This window comes from Mus caroli, chromosome 6 (genome assembly GCF_900094665.2).
Source record: "Mus caroli chromosome 6, CAROLI_EIJ_v1.1, whole genome shotgun sequence".
In the NCBI taxonomy this organism is placed as follows: domain Eukaryota; kingdom Metazoa; phylum Chordata; class Mammalia; order Rodentia; family Muridae; genus Mus; species Mus caroli.
The window spans coordinates 135,646,804-135,654,658 of NC_034575.1; positions in this window are offsets into that span (position 1 = coordinate 135,646,804).

Sequence of the window (7,855 nt, forward strand, 5' to 3'; positions counted from 1 at the left end):
CACAGACACACACACACTCACACAGACAGACACACACACACAGACACACACACCACTCACACACACACAGACACACACACACAGACACACACACACAGACACACACACACAGACACACACACACACTCACACACACACAGACACACACACACGTGTGCAACACATAGATACTGCCTTCCCTCTGAGCATATGCTCTATACATATACGGCTTGTGTCGTTGTGTATATGTGCATATACATGTCTGTGTGACAATATATGGCATTTGCCAATGAAGACACAAATTTTCACCAAACTCACAGAAAATAACCATACTACCACCATCTCCTAACGTGTTTCTAAGGCTCTGTACCTCTGAACCAGGGGCTGACAAACTGCTTCTGTCGAAAGTGAATGCCTTTGCTATGTAGGCCAGTGATTTCTGGTGGCTGCCCCTCCATGGATCAAAAGCAGCCACTCACATACATAAGAATTACCTTGGTGGTGTTGCAATAAAACTATTTGTACGCATGAATGAGAACTCTCCTACAGTTCCCATACACTTCATCTTCTGAGATTCCCATCCATTCAGAATGTGCCAACCATGCTTAGCTTGCCAACTATGGGAAAACAAACAAAAACAAGCGTACAAATAAAAAAAAACTGGGCAGACTGGGTACTGGCTTTGACACACAGGTAGCAATCATTCACTGACCTGGTCCAGACTCATCTATAGTTCCAAGGAAATAGAATTGGAAATCAATAGCATAGCCAACTAACTTTTTTAAGCTTTGTGTTTAGAAGGAAATTTAAACTGTAGCACAGGCCTAAAGATTAACTTAAATAAGAGATTTAAACAGACTTCCAAATAACTCCTGGATCACAGGTGAAATCATAAGGAAAAAATTAAATTATTTAGAACTAAGCAGCTGTGACAGAGAATACGTTTGATCCCAGCACTCAGGAGGTGGGGCAGGTGAATCTCTTTACATTCGAGGCTGGTCAAGTCTTCGTAGCCAATTCTAGGTCAGACAACGAGAGCCTCAACATAGTGAGAAATTGTCAAACAACAACAAAACAAAACAAAACAAAACAAAACAAAACACCCAAACTATTTAGAACCACAAGAAAAGAGAAATGCAAGTTGGTGTATTTAGATAATATAATCTTCTCTTACCTCGAACATAAGGAAGCAACTGCTCTGTCCAGCCACATTTGTTCCACACAACATGATCTAGAAGATGGTACAAATTACGGGCACTAAAACACCCATCTCATGGGGTTAGAAACGAGCTAAGGCAAATATTATTGATGAGCATTTATCTCTGGTAATACGGTGGCAAACATAAAAATACCACAAAGCTCAAAACAGTGGTTCCTTCTACAATCGAGGGGTGGCTGGGGTAGGGAAACTGAGGGAAGCAATCTGTGATGGTTTAAGGAGCTGCAGATGTGTCTGTGCCGTCACCCAGCCTTGTCTCTTCTGGAAAAGCCTGGAAAAGTGCGTTGCAGCTGGGGGCTCTTAATGCAGGGAGACAGAAAAAAGGAGGGGAAGGCTGTGGGCCCAGAGGCAGAGGACTAGGCGAGGCGATCGCAGCTCTAATTGGTGATGAGAGTGATCAGTCAGACCTTATTCCTGAGCCTCTAGTCACCCACAGGTCTCTCTGGCTGTTACCTGTCACCTTGGAATAGCTCAGGAACACTCCAGATGAAACACTGCTTCCCTAACAGGGCCGGGGGAACCTGTTTCTAACTTGAAATGTGAGTTTATTATCTAATGACAAGGCTGGTTCCTCCTGGAAATTGTTGTGTTTCTGTATCATTGGAAGAGAAATGTATATCTTGAACCTGACAGTTACTGACCCATACGTTAGCAACATCTGAATATGAAATATGAAAAATGGCATTTGTTCTCTCTCTCTCTCTCTCTCTCTCTCTCTCTCTCTCTCTCTCTCTCTCTCTCTCTCTGGAGGCATGGCTCTATGTTTGCCACCAAGTAGCAAAACTGCCCTTTGAAAGCATGGCCTGCCTTATAGCCTACTTTGCCCTTTCTTGCTGTGATAAACACTCACCATCATCTTGGGGGGCAGGGGGAGGGTTCATTTGCTTACATGTCTCCGGTCTTTGTCCACCACTGAGGCGAGTCAGGGGAGGACCTCTCTTTCGCAGGAACTGAAGCAGAGCCTGGGAGAAGCTCTGCCTACTGCCTTGCTCTCCAGACTCAAGGTCAGCTAGCTGCCTGTCTTGTGAAGCCCAAGACCACCCACCCAAGGATGGCACCACCAGCAGCGGGCTGCATCCTGCCCTATTAATCATAAATCAAGAGAACCCCCCCACCATAGACTTACCTTCAAGCCAATCTGCTGGAGGCAATTTCTGAATTGAGGTTCCCTTTTCCCAACTGACCCTAGCCTGTGTCAACTTGACCAAACTCCCCACCAGTACACATATTCCCTATTCTAATCAAAATAGGTCCTATGTGTATCTATGTTAGAAGCCAGGTGGGAGCCCAAAGCACATAATTAAAATAACTGTGGAAAGGGAATGGATCAAAAGTGCTTATATTTTTTAAGTTCTAGTATAGCCATAAAATAAAATTCTATATCACAACGACAGAAAAATTTGTATTAATTGTCTTGGATGGGAAGCAAAATATATATTTGTTAGGTGAAGAAAATAAGTTACAAAAACTCTGTGACATAAATTACATTATATATATATATATATATATATATATAACCACACTGAACTAACAGTTTGAAAAATACAAGTGAACGTTTGACAGTATTTTAATGGAGAAAAGGGTGATAATTAAAATGGGAGTTACTTTCACGATGACAATCAGGTTTTCCAATTATGCATGTCTATGTGTGTGTGGGGGGGGGTGCATGTGAGTGCAGCTGCCCGAGGGGGTCTGTGGCATCAGAGCCTTTGTTGTAGGCGCCCGAGTTGTGAGCTGCCCAACTTTCATGGACGCTAGTGATCAAAGGAGTCTCTACAAGAGCAGTGTGTGCACTTCGTAGCCACCTCTCCAGCCCTAAATTGGGTTATTGAGGCAGTCTTACCTGGACCAGAGTGGCTCTAAACTCACACTCACCCTGCAGCCAGTCAAAGATGACCTTGAACTCCTGACCTTCCCGCCCCAAACTTCTAAATCAGTGCTTCTCAACCTGTGGGTCGCTCACCCCTTTGGGGTCAAATGACCCTTTCACAGGGGTCAAATATCAGATATCCTGGATATCAGATATACTCATCACAGGTTCATAACAGTAGCAAACTTACAGTTATGGAGTAGCAATGAAATAATCTTATACATGGGGGGGGGGGCCACCACAGTATGAGGAACTGTATAAAAGGGTCACAGTGCCATTAGGAAGGTTGAGAACTGCTGTTCTAAATGCCGGGCACGTGAGACCCTCGCAGCTCGGACAGTCCTGGGCACTGATCCTAGGCTTTCATTCATCAGCGAGTGTCCTAGCATCAGACCGAAGTCCCAGCCCCTCAGGGAAGTTTTTGTTTGGTGTTTGAACTTTCAACTCTGAACCTGCAATGTTTTGCAGCAGAGAAAAGTTAACATTTTATTAACCCTTGTGAATTGAGTTTCTGAATTTTCACTCCTGTTACAGTTTAAAATTTTATTCTGCCAGATTTTTTTTCTTAATGTCTATCCCTAATGTCTAAAGCAGGGTGGGTTTTGTTGTTGGTGGTGGTGGTGGTAGAGGGGTTGGTTGTTATTGTTTGTTTGTTTGTTTGTTTGTTTTCCTCCATAGCTTTAGGCTCGCTGCGCTCTGGAATCTTTGGGCTAGTTAGTAATTCCCCTTGGGTACACTCATTGGCATGGCAAGCACAGACTCTGTTGCCTGTACTTAGCACCCAAACTTTCCGCTTCCTTGACTTCAGAATCCTCCTGAGAGGGAAAAAACAAACAAACAAACACCAAACAAACAAAAAACCCCTAGAACCCTATTAGAAGCCGGGAAGGTAGGGAAACACAAAGCCATGTATCTAAATAGGTACCTCGCAAAGAAATCCCTTGAAAAGCGCAGATAATATTTCTGTTCGTGATATAAGTATCTAAATTTTAGTGAGGTGGAGGGTCGGGGGGAGGAGCCAAACCTGTCCTCCAGTCTCCATTTACAAGTGCTGTCGAAGGCTCAAACCAGGCAGGCTAAAGGGAGAGGAAGCAGGTGGAGGGAGTAGGTGAGTGGGGGGAGACAGAAGGAGTGTGAAAGAAAGGATGAAGGAATGAGAGGAGGAAGAGGAGGGAAGGGGGGAGTAGAGACAGTGGGAGAGAAACAGAGGGGGAAAGGGAGGGAGGGAGGGGAGGAGGGAGATAGGAGGAGGGGTAGAGAGCAGGAGAGGGAGGGGGAGAGAGGAGAGGGAGTCCTTAGACTGAGAATGCTTTATACTTTCCAGCCACACCACCACCATCTCTGGATAACGTTTGCACAATGTGAAGCTTTCAACGAGAACCCCCCCCCCCCCGCGCACTTCCTTATCTCACGAAGCACAGGGGGTCTTACTGTATTAACTCTAATTGTGAGTACTCCTGAGGTACACAAACTCTCATCCAAAACACCAGATGCTTGTGGCTTTTGTAAAAGTTGACACCAGGTCTCCTTCACACCCCAGCAGGGTCTGTAATTAACACGTCTATTTCTACCTCAAGAACACAGTCACACAAATGAAACCAGAAGCCACATCCCATCAGTTCAGATCGAATGCGTTGACAAACAAGCGCCAGTCACATTAGGCTTTGCCACCGAACGGAATGTAAAAAGCAAATGAAATAGCGAGCGTGTTACAAAAATAGGTAATGTGGGGGCTGGAGAGGTGGCCCAGTCGTTAAGAGCACCTGCTGCTCTTGCAGAGGACCCAGGTTCATTCCCTAGGGTCTACAAAGCAGCCCCCATCCATCTGTAACTCCAACTCCGGGGGATCTGGTGCCCTCTTCTGGCTACACTGGGCACTGCACACTCGTTATAGACTTCATACTTCATACAAGCAAAGCACACCTGTGTAACTATGCAGTGTTACCGAATTCCACATCTTTGTCATGCAGGCTCTCTCTAGGCGGCTACGATTTTGTGTCCTTAAAAATGTATGCATTCCAGAGTCATCTCACCGCCATAGTGAGTCAGGCATGCCCCCCATCCCCCGTCTATTCTGTCCTGACTTCATCTTCCACCTTTCCTTCTCTAAACACTATTTTCACTCTGAGATAATGCAATTCTTAATAATCACATTTTAAATTAGAATATATAAGTGTCGCCTCAAGCACTCCAAAGTCGTAGCAATGGGCTGAGCAATCTTATCTCCCGCTTGCAACAACAATGAACGGCCTGAGAGGCTGTTTGTTCGCTAACGCTTCTCATCTGAATTCCCAATTTTCAAGATATTTATCTTCACAGAGAATAAGTCCCAGTTCCCGATGTCCTTTCCGTAGAGGACATTTTATGAAGCCTGTGTTATTCTAATATATGCACAGGTGACATTTCTGTCACAGAAAACAAGCTAAAGTCTAAAGTTTATCAGGTGTTATGCAAAAATAATAGGCTAACCACAATAAAAAGTGTTTAGGGGAAGTTCTGCGTGGGACTGACCAATATTTGCACACAATCTCAGTGGTTTTCTTCTTGCCAGTGTTTTTCTTCCCTGCTGGACTGGCAAATCCTCCTGCACATTACCCCCCACACCACACATTTATCCTCACTTATTAGAATCTCAGCATGGGCCTGCCCACAGTTCCCACACCTAAGTCCCCTTCAGTAGCACTGCCCACGGGTCACACTTACCCATTACACACAAAGACTGTGGGGTGCTGCAGACGGTTATGCCTGGCAGTCAAAACAAGGGCTACGCACACACGCACCGTTCAAGGCCCCAGAGAGTAGGAGCCATTAGGAGCTGGTAAGACGTCAGCAGCAAGCGCTAATTCGAGAAAGGCAATCAAAGCCCTTCTCTCCAGAACACAGAGCTTCGGGAGCCCGAGGGACGCATCAGGTGACTCCTGCATCTTAAAGGTCTCTGACTCACCTACTCAGCCAAGGGCAGGGACAGGCCCTGGGGACATGAAAAAGAACAAGATTATCCTCACCTATCCCAGGGCTGGGGTTTAGCAGTTAGACATAAATAAATGATTACTAACAGCCGTACACAATTCTGTACCACCACAGCACGCTACCTAACCGCTGAAAAATGACGCCCCAGCGCCACACTGGGAAAGCCAACTGTGACATCAGGTTCTCACCCTGTTGTGTGAATGAATCCCTCCCAGCCTCTGTGTTGTCCCCTGAGGACTCCAGCATATCCAACACGGCTCTGTGGGCTTGACTGTTCCCTTGCCCTGAAACACCCTTCCCTCAGAAACCTACACAGCTGGTGCCTCCATTCAGATCTCAGCTCAAATGTGATCTCTTCTGCTTAACCACACTATATACATGGTATACCCACCCTACGCGCGCACGCGCGCGTGCACACACACACACAAAAGACATGGGTGCACACACACCACCTCTCTGTCTCTCCCATTGCGTGTTACACGGTCTTTTATTTACTTCCTTATCACAGTCTGGACACATGTTCACTAACTTAGTGTCTCTTTGCCTCATGCAAATTCTGTGTGAGCAGGGACTAAGCCGTGTTGTTTACAGTCATGTCCCCCACGCTGGGCAGAGGTGGATGGACAACTAGATGAAGAAAAATCNGAGATGAAGTATGAAGACTGTGAAGCAGGCAGTTGAGGGAATAATGGGGCCAGGGATGGGGGAGGATGCGTGCAGGATGCAGAAGCACAAAGACTGAGGGGAAAACGCTGAGGCACGCTGAAGGGATTGCAAGGGGGAAATGGAGTGATCTGGGCCCAGCACACTGTTGGAAAGTGCTGGGCCATGGAGTCCAAGAGTGAACAATAAATGACTGCATTAATGATTGGGGCTGAGCTGCACAAAGCAACCTCAACCATCTCAGGTCACACTCCAGAACCACTAAGGGAAAACAAGGGGGTTGGGCAGATGTGGAGCTTCCGTTCAACCTGGTAGAATGGACGGGTGACTTTGAAGACTTTAATAACCAAAGCTAGCCTCAGGAAGCTGTACTGGCCTGACCACCTGAGGGAGGAGCCCCAGAAGGCAGAGAATGCTAACCCTGATTCAGGATCTGGGTTAGCATTCTTGCTTACAGCTCCATAGCAGGCTTCAGAAGAGGAGGTGGCGTCAGGGAAAGAGTCAACCTGATGCTGGACATTTGGGGGTAGAAATATCTTCCTAACAAGTGGGAAGAACTCACAGCTTACAGCACATACAGGCTGAGACATACACATGCACCCTCACGATGAGCTATTAAATCAGGCAAAGCATCGAGAGTGAGAAAGTCCAGAGGACGAGGACGAGATAGGGGCTGCACCGAGCAGGGCCAGGCAGCTAAGATGCTGATAAAAGCGGCAAGTGTGAACTCACGAGGACACACACCTGAGAACACACCACGCTGGGTTGCTGCGTGTGGACACAGTGTCCTCACGCAGAGAAGAGACTCAAATTCTCATTATTTAAAAAAAAAAAAGGGGGAAGAAAAAAAGCTAGAAGGAACTGTGGAGCTGGGTGAGAGTAATCCTGCAGAGATGCTAAGAGAATACACCTTAAGAGCACAGAGTGTCTTTACATTAAAATAAAAATGTATATTTATTTGTTGTGTGTACGGCTGTGTGTGTCTGCATGTGCTTCTGTGTGTTTGTGCCGGTGTTTCTGTGTGTGTGTGTGTGTGTGTGTGTGTGTGTGTGTGTGTGCGCGCACGCGCGCATGTGCGCATGTGCGGGGTGTTTGTTTAAACAGCTCCGAATGAACGTCACTGTTTCACTGAGGGTGACTTTGCGCTTCTGATC